Source organism: Stylophora pistillata, chromosome 3 (assembly GCF_964205215.1).
Source record: "Stylophora pistillata chromosome 3, jaStyPist1.2, whole genome shotgun sequence".
Taxonomy (NCBI): Eukaryota; Metazoa; Cnidaria; class Anthozoa; order Scleractinia; family Pocilloporidae; genus Stylophora; species Stylophora pistillata.
This window is the reverse complement of record NC_142521.1, coordinates 26,938,102-26,952,595: the sequence shown is the minus strand read 5'-3', so window position 1 is coordinate 26,952,595 and position 14,494 is coordinate 26,938,102. Positions and strand designations below refer to the sequence as shown.

Sequence of the window (14,494 nt, the reverse complement as noted above, 5' to 3'; positions counted from 1 at the left end):
ATATCACCCACAGGACATATCATTATTAGATTATTTGATTATCCTCCACATGTGGATAAAGAAATTGAGGAGATGCTATCTAATTCTGTGTTTGACTTTGATCAGAACAAAAGTGAAATTGATAACAATGATGCAATAATTGTGGAACCTAAACATCAGCCATCTTCAACTTCAACAAGTGCTGGACCTGCTAAAGAAGAGTCTGCTACAGTCACAGCGTTTCCAGCAACATGGGAAGGATATTTTTATATTGATTGCCCTTTTGACATTCAATCAATATTAGACAGCCAAATCTTCGAGTCTCTCTGAACCATTAAAAGTGCTCAGATTTTTACAGCTGGAAACAAATGAAGGAAGAGAGCTTGACATGTCAACCTGTGAAGAACACTTGAAGGAGATGTGAACCTTACCACAGTTAACCATGATAACTTGCTCGAATCAACATTCAGTGAACTTGACTTAATTTGCAACTACACATGTACATTTTGTGTTGATTTTATGAGGAGTGTGTTGATCAAGCTGATCCTTGGAAACAGTGGATCAGACTTGTAAACAAGACCATTAAGAAGAAGTATTTTGACCAAGGCCTTTGCAGTTTCCTTTCATTTGAAGTGGTGACTTGTTTTTTTTTCACTAGACACTGGATGGTTGTTCATTTGTAGAACAGATTCCTGCAAAGACTTATTCATGAGAGGAATAAAGACATGCCAAAGGCTATAAAAGTGAACATCGTTCAATACATCTAAAATGCCTTCATCTTCCATCGCCTGAAATATATGTGAATAAAAAGTCAGCACTTTGGCACAGATGTCAGTCTGACTTCTTTCAACTCCGCAGTTGTGAACAGAGGAACTGGCCATAATACTTCCTTTTCCCTGTGTTCTAACATGTACTGTGAAACAGAAATGTTTTCCATGCCATAATCACTTCTAACTCTTTAACGCGATGTATTTGTTATCCTTCGTCATTACCGGGGCATAGTGAATGGTAGTCTTAGTGTGGGAGTTATCCATTTGCAAATTTTGTCATTCCTAAATCTGTCCCATCCTTGTATTGTGGTTTATGTGTGGGCTTGTCAGTGTTTCCATACGTATAAATGTGGCATCCTTTACGTTAGTTAGGGCAGCTCTGGTGTAGGCCCTGTGGAGTCAACTTTGTCAGCCATTTGGGCTTTTAGTTCTATCTACACTGTGCTCATCACCGTCAAGGTTGTTAGTTTAACACTGGTGCGTGTGCAAACCAAAGTAAGTACAGAATATTCTTTGCCTTTATTACGTTTCCATTTTCCACCATTTGTGATTGATGTAATTATCTTCTATCAGTTTCTACTTAACACGAGAAGTACTTCAGTTGTCATCATTACACTACCCTTCGGTTACAGGGAGTTAAATTGTTTGTAGTTTTATCACTTTCAGTAGTTGCGATTATGTGCATGCCTATTTATTATCATTTCTATTACTCGCTGTAGTATGTTGCAGTTTTGCACTCGCTGTATCTCTATTGTCCAGCGTATGATTCAGGTCACTCACTCTGTTTTCTTGTTATATGCTATTTAGCTAAGTAAGACTTTACTGTACTTATCACCTTTCAGTTCAAACCATTTTACGATTTATGGTCTATCATCTACAATAACGTCTTGTCTGACCTGCACGACCTTTGCTTGTTTCACTGCGTGTATCATCATGTCAAGTCTCCACCTTGTCAATTAGGGACATCGAACTCTTCTTAAACAAACTCACCTCATTCTCAGTAATTCTGTCGAGTTTGTTTAACGCTACACACCGCATCTTAAGTAGTATGCTGGGACCGTTTTGTCCCTGCCGTTTCATCCTTGTATTCTAATTCCACTGTGAACGAATTCGGTGAATCAAGTTGCGTCACATCATATCCGAGTATTTTCACGTTTCAAATTTATCAGTCGTTGCTAATCAATGGCATCTGAAGGTGTTGATTTAATCAATCTGTTTAAGTCTGCCTGCAGTTCTGCAGAGGCGAATGTATTCCAAAGGGTAAACAAACTATCAGATTTGATGTCAGCGTGCAAAAATGTCGACACCCTAAAGGAAGTTTGAGGTGAATTGATGCATGTTTTAGAAGTATTTCAGAAGCCCACGAGGCTTATCACAAACTAGTTAAAATGGAGAGGGAGAGAGAAGAGTCCTTGCACTACTACACTTCCGTTTTGGAGACAGTTATCAAAATTGAAAGGGAAATTACCTCATGGATTCCAAGCACACAGCCCCGAGAACAATCCATCCCTCAAGAGCTATCTGTGGACCCTTTTGAGTTAGTTTGTTCTGAAGATTCCATCAGTAAAATAGATTCTAGAGCACCCCTGCGCACACGTTCCATTGCTAGCTCGTCTAGAAGTTCTTCTAGCATGATGGCAAGGGCCGCGGCAAGAAAGGCAGCACTTGAGGCAAGCGTTTATGAACTTCAGCTGGAAGAACTAAAGCTCCAACAAAAGAGAGCCAAGATCAACTTCACGCCGAAATAGCAGAAACTCACCAGCAGGTTAGAGGGGCGAACACCCAATTGTCACAGGCAGCCCCTGCGAGTAATGTGGTGTTAACTCCACTCAATAGTACCACTCCAGAAGATCCCAAAGAAAATCCAGCCATTACCTAATTAAGCAGCCATTCCTAAGGGAGAGGTATGGGCAGGGCTATCAAGTTGCTTCCTGCACACATGAAAAAGACTGGTAGAAGGCCCACAAAATAGAAACAATGACGCCACCACCTTACAAGAGTTTTCCATTCAACTAACAAATTGCGTCAACAACTTAACTGAAATTGGATACATGAATAAACTGGACAACCCAGACAATCTTAAGAGAATCATCGATCGACTCCCTTACTCGGCCAGATTAAAATGGCAAGATACTCTAGACCAGATCATTGAGCGAGAGGCAACAGTTGCAACCATCAAGGACAATATGAAGTTTGTAACCGCCAAAGCCAGAGCAGCCACCAATCTTATATTTGGAAAAGTTACCAGGAAAGGCAAGACTAATGTGCCTCTTCGTACTCAACGCCGAGCAAAGGATCGGAAGGCAGGTGGGTTCTCAACTCACGGCAAACTTCAATACGGCCTAGCCAGAAAAGAAAACAGGTGTCCAATGTGTACTCTTGATCATTGGCTTTCCTGCTCTGAGAAGTTTCTAAAACTTTCTTATGAAGAAAGAAGAGTCTTTGTTCTGGACCAAAGGCTCTGTGCTAACTGCCTCTACCCTGGTCATTATGTCAGTTCCTAGCCAAGGGAAAGTTTTTTGCAAAGTTAAAGGTTGCACGGCCAAGCACTCCACCTTCATTCACACTAACAGTGTCAGGAACAATCAAACGCAGTCAAATGAAAACATCGTTCACATAAATCAATCAGGCCCCATGGAGGATAATAAAGAAACTTCACAAGACAAAACTCCTAGCCATGCAAACAATGGCTACAACATGCACCTCTGTCACTAGGCTTGCAATTGTTCCAGTTCAGGTCAAAGTTAAAGGTCAGCGTAAGATGGTGGAAACTTTCACATTTCTCTACTCTGGTTCTAACACATCATTCTGCACTGAAAGCCTTTTGGAAAGGCTCCACGAAAAAGGGCTCCAAAAGAAGCTGACACTTACAACCCTACAGGGAGAAGACGAGCCAATTGATTGCTCCTTAGTGTGTTTGGGAGTCTCTCATATAAGCAATTTAATTTACTCCATTTTCATTGCATTAAATTTTGCAGTGGGCAAGGACTAGAAAGGAACATACGAACCATTCGTGCTAGTCCACCCTCCCACCCCCAGGGGAGGACATCCATCACATAGTAATCTCGTGTGTGGGAAATTAATGTCTCCTTCCCCAACCCTGCAGGAGACGGGACCTCCATTTATTCGTCCCTATCCGAGAAAACTAGAATATCTAACCATTTCTTGATGTTATACAAAGGTAGCAAATTCTTCTCAATTATTTTAAGACCCCGAGTGTTGGTCCGGCCAGGGCTCTAACCCTTGACCTCCCACACAACAGTCCAGCACTATATCCATTGAGCTAACCAGGAGGCGGTTAATGACACCACTAGCAATGACACCATGGTAGAGCTGCCGATGGTCTATTCTAGACCGAGCCCACCTATCCCCTCAGAAGCCATGGGATATCAGCCACTGGTCGTACCTGAAGGGTGTAAACATCACACATATAGACATGGAGATCAGCAATGTACCAAAGGCTCTACAGCCTCAAGAAGTGCAACCAAGCAAGGATGGCGGTCCCTTCGCTATGCGAACCATGTTGGGCTGAGTTCTTAATGGCCCCCTGGGGAGACCAAGAACTCCCCTACAGCAAACTTCGTACAAGTAAACAAGAACCTAGACCAGCAGTTTCAACAGTTTTGTGACCTCAATTTCAACGAACCACACAGCATCGAAGACCTTAATGTCCCTCAACGACTGCAAGGCTCTGAAAATTATGCAAGAAACAGTGAAAATAGAAGATGGAGCCTATACCGCCTATAGAGCCTATACAGTCTATATAGGCCGAGGGGTCCCAATGGGATACCTTGTTGGGTGTTTAGGGAATATGCTGACTTTTTAGCTCAGCCAGTGACTTCCATCCTTAATTGTTGCTTTGCTAAGCAACAACTTCCCCCATCTTGGAAGCTGGCAGATGTGGTACCCATTCCTAAACAGAAACCTGTTGAAGTCATCAACAAGCACTTACAACCCATTTCCCTCACACCAATAATTTCCAAATTACCCGAAGACTTTGTGGTATCTGCATTCATCGGTCCAGCTGTGTTGAAAATTATCCATCCCAACCAGTTTGGAGCCTTACCGAAATCCTCCACAGCCCTACCTCTGACGTCCATGCTCCATCATTGGACACGCGCAACTGATGGCATGGGATCTGCAGTCAGGGTGGTCCTGTTTGACTACCGCAAAGCTTTTGACTACTGCAAAGCTTTTGACTACATTGACCATCAACTGCTCACTCGTAAAATTTACAGTCTTGACATCCCTTGGGGTGTAGCATGTTGGGTAGTCGACTTCTTAGTGCATCACTACCAACGCGTAAAATTATCTGCTGATTTTTTCGCTGATTGGGGCTTCGTACCAGCTGGTGTACCTCAGGGGACAAAACTGGGGCCATGGCTCTTCTTGCTAATGATAAACGATCTAAGAATTCCCAAGGTTCAAACTTATCTGTACGTTTATGACATGACGGTGGCAGAGATCGTCCCGCGCAACGCATTAGGTGATGCCCAAACCACTGTTAAAGTGGTGGAGGATTGGTCCAAAGCACAGAACATGGAGCTTAATGCTGACAAATGCAGAGTTATGGTCATCCACTACAAAAGGCAGAAACAACATTTCACTCCCCTCTTGGTAGTTGGCAAAGAATTAGAGACAGTAGAGTCGGCTAGGATCCTAGGCGTGACTATTTCGTGTAACCTTAAGTGGAACAACCACATCAATGATGTTATAAAAAGAGCAGACAAACGATTGTACTTTTTAGTCCTCCTGAATAGAGCCCGCATTCCAGCGGATGACATAATTAATTTTTATTATACAACTATACGTCCTGTTCTGGAATACTGCGCACAAATATTCCTTCATGCGTTACCTGCGTATCTTAGTGATGACATTGAAAGGGTCCAAGGACATGCATTATCCATCATTTCACCAGAACTGTCATACCATGACTCTTTAGAAAAGCAGGTTTAGCTTTGCTCTATGACAGACGCATGAAATTACGTATGGATCTGTTTTGTCTGTCTCAAATCCATCTCACAAATTATATAATTTGCTGCCAGATAGGCATCTTTCAGCTTACAATACCAGACACCAGCGCGTTTTTAACATGCCGCGCTTTCGCACTGATGGTTTTAAATCTTCATTTATCCCGGTTATGTGCGCGTGTGCTAACCTAGATTTTTAGCTATTCCATTGCTGTATATTAGTTATATTAGCAATTTTATTTAGGTCTTAGCATTTTTGTAATTGTTTGTCTTATATGTGACCTCTCACGCGAAAACGTTCCTAACGGTAGCCGTTTGAACAGTGAACGGAACGACAAGCGAACGGGTGATGAACGGCTAGGCAAGCCGTTCGAAACGGATACTGTGAATGGATGAACGGCTAATTAAAATTTTTGAACGGACGAGGTCGAACGGATGAATGGCTAATGAAAATGTTCGAACGGATGAGGTCAAACGGATGAACGGCTAATGAAAATTTTCGAACGGATGAACGGCTAATTAAAATTTTCGAACAGATGAGGTCGAACGGATGAGCGGCTAATGAATATAATAATAATTTATTTTCAAATAGATGAGATCGAACGGATAACGGCTAATGAAAATTGTCGAACGGATTAAAAACGGCTAATAAAAGTTAATTTTTCCAACGGTAGCGGTTGAACAAGTGATCGCCTGTAGAAATTATTTTGAACAGAACTCATGGTTTCGTCAAAACGAGTGCCAACACAGGTGTCCCAAGCTCTTGTCTCAAGCAAAAGCGAAGGATTATTTCAGGAAAGCGTCACGCGTTGGGTTACGCGGTGTTAAGTTATGCGAGGTATTTGACACAATCTGTGGAAAGATCACTTCAAACGAGTCGAAACTCGATCGTTTGAATAACTCGACTTCACTTTCGGCGCATTCAAATGGATTATAATTAATATTTTTACTATTGAATTCCACTGATTAAGATAAGGTACAACCAAGGAACTTGCACGCGAAAAGCATACGATAGTTCTGAAGTTCAAGTTCAACTTTCCATAATCCCAGCTTCCCTGTCAGTCCATCAAAAATGCGTTGCCTTGGTAACTGCTAACAACTTGTGTCAATTACTGCCTTTTCAAACAATCACAAAATGGAGAATTCAACGAGAGAAGAAAATGTTTCTAGTATCGTCGCCAAAGTGCAACAGTTTTTACAAGTTGGGTGCGGATGTCATCGAGGGTTGAAAGGCGACCAGTGTTCGGATTACTTCATAGCAGAAACTGTTATTAGCAACCTATACGACTGTCTGGAACTTTCTCATGCAGAACTGGACTTAGTAATCTTTGCAAACCTTCAAGCTTTCACGGCGGCTGAAGTGACCGGGGGAGAAAGAAAAAGAATTCCAGCTTACAGCTTCCTCTATGAGTCTCACCCCATTTGCAAGGAAATGTTTCTGCACATGTATGGCATCAGTAAGTCCCGGTTTCAAAGGCTCGTGGAACATTATCAAAACCATGGCATTTCTCTGCGGGTACACGGGAACAGTAGCAGGCTGCCACATAACACTCTGCCGCAGGCCGTTGCAGAAGATGTAAAAAACTTTCTCAGTAATTACGCTGAATGCTGTACTACTTCCTGGGAGAATCCCTGGTTTTAAAAACAAGGAAACTGTGCTACTTTCGTCGAGTGAGACTGAGATGCATGTCTGGAACTGCTTTAAAACAGCTTGTGAGGCGGCCAGCACGAGGGTCGTGAGCTACACGAAATTCATCGAGTTATGGAAACAATTCCATCCAAAACCTCGTCGTAGAGAAGCCAATGACTGACTTATGTTTCACATGCCAACAGAACACTTCAAAGCTTCTTCAAGCAGCCAATCTTCCAGAGGCAGAAAAGTCAGAATGTGTTCGCGCCCAACAGCAACACTTAAATAAAGTGCAGACTGAAAGAGAACTTTACAGGAAGGTGTGCGATGATGCCAAGCGCAGTTTTAAAGCATCAGAGGACAGCGTAGACATTGATGAGCACCATGGTCCATGCTCACTTGAAACAACAATGCACTACTCGTTCGACTTCGCCCAGCAAGTGCACTACCCAAGTAATCCGATGCAACCGGGGCCAATTTACTTTAAAACACCACGCAAATGTGCCATCTTTGGTACTATGTGTGAGGCGATCCCACGGCAAGTTAACTACCTGATTGACGAGGCCAGCAAAGCAGGTAAGGGAGCGAACACTACGATAAGTTACATCCATCATTTCTTCTAGCATCATGGACTTGGAGAAACTTCTGTTCATCTCCACACCGATAACTGTTCAGGGCAAAACAAAAACAATTATTTTGTCTGGTACTTAGCTTAGAGGACAATTCTCCAACTTCATCTTTCAGTTTCATATTCGTTTTTGATTGCTGGCCACACGAAGTTTGCCCCTGATCGATGTTTTGGCATCATAAAGAAATCGTACAAGCAAAACTGCATCTCATCAATTTACGAATTTGCTAACATGGTGGAATCGTCGAGTACTGGGGTGAACAAGGCACAACTTGTTGGAACACATGACGGAACAGTTATCATTCCAGTGTATGATTGGTGTTCATTTCTTGAACAATACTTTAAAAGGCTGCAAAACATAAAAAGCTACCACCACTTTCGATTCACCAAAGATGAGCCTTCAAGAGTGTACTTCAAAGAGAGTGACCCGTCTCCCGAACAGTTGCTGATGCTTCTGAAGATCCCGCAATCCTTCCTCCGGCCTCACGTCTTCCAGCCAAAGTAAATCCAGCAGGGTTAAGCCAACATCGCAAACAGTATCTTTTCCGTGAGATCAGGCAGTTCTGCAAGCCAGGAACAGAAGAACTGGTTGCACCAACTCCTCAGCAATCTTAAAACGGCTCTTACGAGCCACCATAAAACGGCTCCTTTAGGAGCCACCATATCTATGAAAGTCTTGATCAACAGTACGAAATTAAAATTCACAGCATTTGATACTCAGTAAGGTTTATTGTTAGAGTTTTTATTTTGCTCTCATTTGTATGCTATGGTGTACACACGACGTGAAAGTATAAGCAAAATGAAGACCGCCATTTATTTCAAAGGTTGGAAATATAAACTACAAGTTCTTGGTCAGATTTTACCAAATTCGGAAACACCGCCATAATAAAAAAGACTCATTCTGATATTATTTTTCTCGATCTTTGGCGTGCGCCGCGATGAACTTAAAAAGGGAAAGAACTCTTTGTTACAAACTGCAAACCTATAGTCATTTCACAGTAAAAAAAGTCGGTCCACTTTTTTTTCTCGATCTTTTGCGCACGCCGCGAAAATTATGAAGAGGAAAAGTACTCAGTTACAAACTGCACACCTAAGCGCTTCATTGAAGAGATGCTTTTGGACGTGACCTTTCACGTAAATGAATCATTTACCTATTTACATGAAATAAAAACAAGCATGAAACACTGAAGCAAAGTTTAATCTCTAGGGGAGTTATTAGGCCAAAGGACTCAATGGCTAATTATACAAGGTGGTGAATGTGAGCGAGAAACCAATTGTGGGAGGATATTTTACAGTGGTTATTCATGAGCGCACATGCAAAAATCCTTCATTTCAAGAAATCCTGCTAGCATGGATCGAAAGCGTGAAATCCTAGATTACATCTGCGATGAACGCCTCAATTTAATGGAGGAACTAGAGAAAAATGAATTTAAACTGCAAGAGACAGTTGCAGCTATTGCGGCTACTATTCAAGGGCAGCTTCTATTTTTTCTATTCATGAAATTTCTGCGGCTTCTATTCAAAGGCGGCTTCTAATCAAGGGCGGTTTCTATTCAAGAAAATACGGAATATTCATGGCCAACTAGGCCCTGTTCGCACTTCACCGAAAAATTTGGTTTGGTATTTGCAAAAACTTTGAAAATTTTGTAACAACGAATTGGGTGTCTCAAACCTTCAGACCCCCTTGAAAAGTGATTGAGGCTTATGTTCTTAACGTTCGTCAGAAACATCAGCCCATTCGAACGGCCTGCTCATCAATTCGTGAAAAACATCAGCCCGTTCGAACGGCTTAGTCATCCGTTCGTGAAAAACATCAGCCCGTTTGAACGGCTTGGTCATCCGTTCATGACAAACATCAGCCCGTTCAAATGGCTTGGTCATCCAGTACTGTTGTCAAAAACAAGACGTACGAACGGCTTGGTCATCCGTTCAATGAAAAACATCAGTCCGTTCGAACGACTTGGACTATTTTCCGTCGAAGGACTTGTAACATCGGTTTGCAAGGTTCATACTAGTAACGCCACCCGTTTACTGAAAATAAATTCTTGCGTTCGAGCGGCATCAGTCATCTCTCACATACTAATGTTTACAAGATTTGTCCTACTTCATTCGCTCGAATTTTGCCTTTAAACACCGTGCGAACACAAGCGATAACATGTTTCCCAATCGATAAACACTAACTTTCCGTATATCCCGCATTCTCCCTAAACTCGTCTTTATATGAGACCTTGAGTCGAGTGTAAAAGAAAAAGGCTTTTTCGCCGTCGAGGCGAGATTATTCGTTATTTGACAAAAAGTCAACACCAAAGACAAATGTATGTAAACAATGCATTTCAAAAGATGTCTGATGAACACTTAGACTTTTGCTGTTTGTGTGTTAATTGATACTACAAATGAAATCTTTCCTGCCATCGACTCTTTCACTTGTCAATAGTACCGCTCAGAAACAATTGAAAGTTAGGTGATAGAAAATTCTATTGATATTTTAATTCATGACTTGTGACCTACTTAAATCTTTGGTCAAAGACACACTCCCATGTGAGAACGGCAAGACAATAAAACTTCACATACCCACTGAAAAGACTGGATTTTTGATCTGTGTGACCTTCAGTGACGTGTATAAAAGATGTAATCACTCTTGCTATACTCAAGGTTATAGATGTCACTCTCTTTAAAGTTGCAACATGTCTCTTAGACAATTGTGTAGGCAAACCAGTAAACCTGCTTCAAAAGCACTTTTTCTCTTCCCGGAAGAAAAAAAAACAGGTATCGCAGCGACTTGTTTAATTGTTGAGAAAGACCTCGATTTTATCAAGGGACAGTCTGTCCATGTCAATTGGGGAGGCAAGAAAGTTCAAGCCAAGATTCTTGCTCTAAGCGGTAAGCATCAGTTGTACTTTGTCAGATCGTACTGACTTGCAGATTCCTTTTCTTCTTTCAACCTTTAGAGTGATGTTCACCTCTTTAACACTGAGTCTTTGATTACACGCACATGTTATAGATAATGAAGACGTGCTAGCTGAAAAAGACCTGGAATGGTGCAGGAAAACTTTCCTACAGCTCTGCAAGTGGAAGTCCAGGAAGCGTCAGAGCCACCAAGAAAAAAGTTCCACCAAACAAGGTATTACATCAATGTGTTAGTGTTAATCACTTTGAGTGTATTTCAATGACTTATCATTTGATTTTCATTGACCTAGCCCACTGAAGTGCAGAGTGCCGAGACCGAAGCCAGCAACCATCCTTAAGAGCAGTTTTTAGCCAGACAGAAGCAGCAGGAGTTTGAGCAGAGAACAGTTCGAGAATCCAAGAGGGCCAAGGTAGCACAGTCCTCAGTGCCAATGATGGTGACCAGCAGTGAAATTCCTTCGACGAAAGACAATGTGGTCGCTACACTCCGCCAGCAACTTGCTGTTAAGACAAAAGAGAGTCGTCACCCGGTGAACAGGCTGGATGCCATGGAGGAGGCGACAACAAAAATTCTTTCCTGTCAGATGCAAATGCAGGAAAGCTTCATTAAGGTATTTTCCAACCTGTGGTCTAGAGTTTTTTTCTGCAATTACTTGCGCAAATTTCTTTCAAAAAGTATGAAAGACGAAACAACTGTTAAAGATTTGTATCAGTCAGGTGAACCAAATTATCTGTTCTACTTTACAGATGATGGAGAAAATACAAAAATTTGTTTCAGAAACAGAAGATAAACTGCTGACGTTTATTTCATAAGCAAGGGTGGTCCTAGCAATGCTCAGTCTATGATAAACGAAGTAGCTACCTGGTCAACACTCAATTCATTTCAACTCCATCCGAAAAAATGTAATGAGCTAAGAGTTTCCTTTGTGCGCTCCCCTCCTTCCTACGATCTGATAGAAATTAATGGCTCTAAGGTTAGTGCCGTTAGTGTCGTAAAATTACTGGGTGTGTATTTTCAAGACAACCTCAAGTGGAACACTCACGTTACTGAGACGATTAAAAAGGCCGCTAAGCGCCTTTACTTTTTAACTCAGTTAAAGCGAGCTAAGGTACCATCACCTGAATTAGTTAATTTTTATGTTGCTTGTATTCAATCTGTCTTACTTTATGGATGTCAGGTCTACCATTATAGCCTCCCCAATTATTTGAGCTTAGGTTTAGAGCGTGTCCAAAAGAGAGCCTTGAAAATTATATACGGTTATGATAATCATTATAGAGAAGTGCTTCAGATGGCAGAGCTGAAAACCCTAAGGGATCGGAGAGAAGACCTTTGCTTAAAATTCTTTAACAACATCGTCTCCAATCCCTTGGATTGTTTGTACCACTTACTGCCTTTCGATAACCGAGGTCAACTTATGGAGTTACGACAACGCAGACCATTTAGAGTTTCCTTTAAAACAAATCGGTTCAGAGATACTTTCATTCCGGCAAGCGCAAGACATTTTAACTAACATTTATTACAATTGTATATGTAAATTAGTTCCCTTTTAGGTTTGATTTTATTGTATAGTTCTATTACATAATTTGTACACCTTTGCAATTCAGCTTCCAGCTGCTATTAAGGTATTCTTCTCAATAAACGTCTATATGAAAAAACTATAAATGAGGAAAATGACTGTATTGGCAGACAACCTATCCAACTTTGAGGCACACCTTGGCTCCTTGGAGGGACAATCCCAAAATAATTATTCCCTGGTAACAGGTTCTTAGATATCAACTACTCAGGTTCCTGTTAAATAACTTTAGAAAAGAGGGCTCCCTTAATTTTCAGTTATGAGTAGATGCTAGACTTAGAGCAGACTTAATGCAACACAATGACAATGCGTATTTATTTTTCTCCTTGCTTTTCAGCTCGATGTCACGATAAACAACCAATGTGATGAGATACCGCCGTTACACGTACCCATTGAGCCGTCTGGAAATGACGTGACCAGCATTGATAAAGACCCGCTACTTAGTCTATGCGAGGAACCAGCTGACATCCCAGTTGGGCAAGCAGGTACAAGTTCGGTTTCTGAAGTCGGCGAAGAATTGATTGGTAAATGTGTGACACCCCAAGGAAAGTGAAAACAGTCCAGCAGAACCTGGGAAGTGAAAATGAACGGCACTTGTGTGCTCTAAAGCTCCTACCATCTTTCTTCACCACTGAGGAACTTGCGACCAGCAATACCAATGGTACCTATGGCAAAAAGTGTCTTGACATTGCCAAACTCAATTCACTTAAAGTTTTAGTTTTTACAAAGTTTCCCACTAGCAACAACGAGGAAAAAGAAAAGCTCTGGAGGTTCATCAAAAGTAAAATAAATTCTAAGTGTCGAGCTATCCGTAAGTTTAATACCGCGAAAGACTCATCTGATCATTCATCCTATTAAAATTGAATGCTTTTGATTGTAGTTTTGAGGAATAAGTTGGTCGTATTTCACTCCCTCCCCTAAAAAATACTGCGTCTGAGGCTAGGATGAGAAAAGCCTACATTGCGTTGGAATTCATGAGAATTGCGCGAGCGAACTGGTTGAAAGGTTGAAGATTTATTTTGGGGTCTTAGTTTTCGTAACACCCAGATGTAGTTGCTCCAGCAGTGTCTTCTCACGAAAACGGAATTAGAATAATTATTCAGTTCATTCGGTTCATTGCTAATTTTATTTTTAACGTTTTTACATGGTCTCACATTTCAGTAAAGTAAAACAGCATAGTAAACAAAAAGAAAGGGACTGAATTTCAAAAAACCACTCCAAAGTCTGTTTGCGTTAATTTTAGATGTAGATTACACAAATATCACCTCTTACCTATCACACCTTTGGCCAGCCATTGTCAAGTGTAAGAACAAAAGCTTTAGAAATACATCTACACATACTGAAACCGCCCATTAAGTCCACTAAAAAATTCAGAGAGAACATGTTTGTCTATCTGTCTTTAGATAGATCTCTTGGCTTGATGCGCATTCCAAAACAACGCAAGAAACAAAAAGGAACTCTTAGTATAATTATATTCAAATCATTATGAATGCGCTAATCGGACATTGCTTTCAAAAGAATATCAACACTATCACGAGTTTGTCAGTTCAAATCCTTTTAGCAAACGCCGTAAAACGCTAAGCATGTGCTACCATTGTCGCTTCAAAACATGGATGTTGAACTGAATTTCTTTTGAAGAAGATTGAGAGAAGGTTGATGTTCGATTTAGCTAGGCGTTGTTAAGCTTCTAATTGGCTTCTTCAGCTCACACATATAAAGTAAATTATCTTCAGATACGCCCAGTGCAATCTGAGTTAAGCAGTTTTCCACTAAACACGTGTCAAAGTAAGGTATGCCCACAGCGATTTGACATGTGATTTTTTTTCCGCCACTGATCTTTTGTCACACTAGCTGTAGAATTTTTGGTATTGGTTCTTTCGTGGAGTTTTGATATGCCACGGACTTGCCACTTATCTTTTGTCTCACTAGCCAGGGATCGCGCATTGTAAAACGGTTATCTTTGAGCGTGCACGAAAAAATCCTTCATGGATCGAAAGCGTGAAATTCTAAATCACATCTGCGATGAACGCCTCGAT

General features: G+C 41.2%; 1 pseudogene; it reads left to right on the top strand.

Annotated features, from left to right (window-relative positions):
- The first annotated feature begins 6,786 nt into the window (after positions 1–6,786).
- Positions 6,787–8,952, top strand: LOC148735367 (uncharacterized; annotated as a pseudogene).
- The last annotated feature ends 5,542 nt before the right edge of the window (positions 8,953–14,494 follow it).